Below are 3,207 nucleotides of genomic sequence, written 5' to 3'. Positions count from 1 at the left end.
GGCCGGCCCGCGCCGCCCGCCCCGCCCCGGGCCCTCCACGCAGGTGGGCTTGGGTTCAGCCTGGCTGTGACCTCGGTGATGGCGGAGAAGCGGGACAGGAGTTTGGAATCCTTGCTTGAACTTTAAACAAACGCGACTCTGGGAAGCGAATTCATCCGGGAATGGTGGATAAGTAAGCATTTTTGCCGAAAGACTTTAGATTCTGCTTACTTGCCCCGCAGGTTCCTGGTTCATAAACGCATCATGAAGCAGATTAAACTGGGAATTAGTCCGCGCTGAAGCCGCTTGAAAACTTTAAAGCGAGAAACTTATCTCCTCACCTGAGATCACTGTGGGGCTGTCAGTAACGTCTTTTTATCTTTATCTTTTCTGTCTTTCCTTCCTGTTATGAGTGTTTTTGAGACAAGATTTCGCTGCGCAGTTTAGGCTGGCCTTGAACTCACGGTACCCCAGGCTGGCCTTGAATTTACAGCGATCCTCCTGCCTCAGCCTTCAAATTGCTGGGATTACAGGCATGCGCCACCAAGTCCTGCCCTTTTTATCTTTTTCTGGAGTAGGAAAGAATGATAGGGACTGGTTTACATTGTTTATTTAACTATTTATGACCTTTGCTCAGGCTGTGTGTTCGTGCACCCATGGCATTTTGTGGGCCGACTTGGTTTTTATCTTATAGTTGGAAGAAGTGAGTACTTTCTTGAAATACACATGCTGTTCAGGATGTGGGTCTGGCACGTTTGTGCAGGTTCTTTGTGTGTGTGTGTGTGTGCACGCGCAGGTTCTGTTTAATGACCTCTTTAAAGGTACTGTGTGCTCTTGCGTGTCGTGTACCAGCTGTCCAGGCAGAGAAGTGACATGCAGACCTTCAGGCCAGCCACAGCATGAACTCTTTGAATTCAAGCATTTTCGGGAAATAATTGTCAATGCTCTTGGAGTAACAAGAATTTGGAGACCAATGATGTTATAAACAGGGTCACCTTTTGTGGGGGGAGGTGGTTGGGACAGATTTTGCTGTGCAGCCCAGGCTGGCCTTGACCTCGCAGCAGTCCTCCTTCCTCTGCCCCCTGAGTGCTGGGATTACAGGCATGCACCACTGTGCCAGGCTGAATTCAGGTCTTGATTGAAAAGGAAAATTTGTGAACACTTTGTGATAGAACCTAGCTAAGTTAAATTTTTCTTTTAATTAAAAGAGGTCCACTTTTGAGACCAGGTATGGTGGCGCATGCCTGTAATCCCAGCACTGGGGAGGCTGAAAACAGGAGGATCACTATGAGTCAGAGCTGTGTGGTGAGACCCTGTGTGTAACAAATACATTATAAAAAAAGAAAAGAAGAAGAAGGAAAAAAAAGAAATCCACTTTAATAACGAGGTTCAGGTTTGAACTTGAACACCTTTTCCTTGGATTTATTATCTCCTGCCTGGCACCTGTTGATCAGTAAGACAGTAAACAGAATGGCCAAACCTTTGGCACAAAGTTGGTCATTTTAATTGTCCAGTGCCAGGGTGTATAATGCCTTTCCTTCCCACATCTTTGTGTTTGATATTCTTTTGCTGGATTCTAGTGTTTCAGTTACTGAGTAACTTAGAGTGAGGCGCCAAAAATAGCTATTTAGCTTGAGTTAGGACTATAGTTTGAGCTCATGTAAATATTTCCAAATTGTATTTAGCAGTAGAGTTCATGGTAAAATGTTCCAGACTCTTATCAAAAGGTTATGTTTTACTGCAAATGCTTTTAGGTGAAAGGTCAGAATTTCACTTACAGAGTTTTCTTCTAGTAAAAGTTTTGAGCCCCAAAGTAAAAATTATTATTGCAAAATTCTAGGTAAAATTTACAGCAAAGTTGACATGTACACTAGGCGCCAGTCCTAGTGGGCAGAGTACAGTGACTGTAAAATTAGACATTCTGGAGTTCCAACAGGTCACTTGCTAGCTACTCCCCTGAGCAGGTTATTAAACTTTATGGGGACTCCATTTCCTGATATGTGGACTGGGGACAGCTAACATGTGGAGGTAGCCATTTTTGCACATAGTAGATAATGTAAGTTCTTTCCTGCTGCCTGAAGTACCATGGTTACTCCCCGTTATTATTTTTTGATGTCTCTGCACTGTTTGGGTGCAGCTTCTTTTTGATTGCTAAAGTGAGTAGTGCACTAGAGGTAGCACTGTGACTGCAGCGTATGAGCCTTGAGGCTGCCCGATCCCGAATGTAACTAACAGCAGGATTGTGGAGCGCTCAACGTTGTCTGGTGGTGGTGGTGGTGGTGGTGCTTTTTTTTTTTTTTTAACTCCTGGAATCTCGCTGTGTATTTCAGGGTGACTCTAAACTTGCTATGTAGCCCAGGTTGACCTCAAAACAGGGAACCCGGGCATGGTGGCACACACCTGCAATCCCAGCCCTCAGGAGGCAGAGGCAGGAGAATCTCTGTGGGTTCAAGGCCAGCCTGGGTGCTCCACAGTGAGTTCAAGGCTAGCCAGTCTGAACTACACAGTAAGAAAAAAAAAGTGAGGGATTCTCTTGCCTCAGCCTGCAGAGTGCTGGGATTGCAGGCATGTGCCGCCATGTCTGGCAAGGCTGTCTTAGTCAGGCTGGGGTTTTCCCTTTCTTCGTAGACTCTTCTGTTAGTGTTGGTTAGTGTTACATCATCGCTGTCAGTAGCCCTCCTGTAATGGTGTGTAGGTGCTACTTCTCTCAGTTACCATAAAGGGCTGTAGTATGTGAGGCTGAATTATGTTTTAGCTGAAATATATCAAGCATCTTTAGCCAGTATGGTTTAGTTTGTTGGGGGAAGAGGAAAGAAGTCGCTGATAGCTGAGGACCATGTGTGTATGAAAGCACAGTGCACATGTGAGAGAGGGATCTTAATTAAACATGGCCTTGTGTATTGTTTATTCTGTTATCACCTGCATGAATTGCCTGCATTGACCCAAGGTGAAGCCATGAGTGGAATGTGTCATTAAGCTTGCTGTGGGACTCTGATCATGAAGTTGGACTGTCGTGCACGTGTGCTTCATCGAGTTACCTGCCCCACTCAGCTTTTTGCAGTATAATAGTTTTTCAGAGCACAAGAGAAAATGGAGTTGAGAATTATGCTCGAGAAAGTCAAACGATAGACTGTGTTTCTGAATATAAAGCTGGCGAGCTACGTGAAAGTCTTGATGCTGGCTGTGTAGCATAGCTCCACTGCCCGTGCCTCTGGGCTGCCCGTGCCT

The sequence above is a fragment of the Octodon degus genome, unplaced genomic scaffold (assembly GCF_000260255.1).
Source record: "Octodon degus isolate 3935 unplaced genomic scaffold, OctDeg1.0 scaffold00033, whole genome shotgun sequence".
NCBI lineage: Eukaryota > Metazoa > Chordata > Mammalia > Rodentia > Octodontidae > Octodon > Octodon degus.
Note: the sequence above shows the minus strand (reverse complement) of the source record.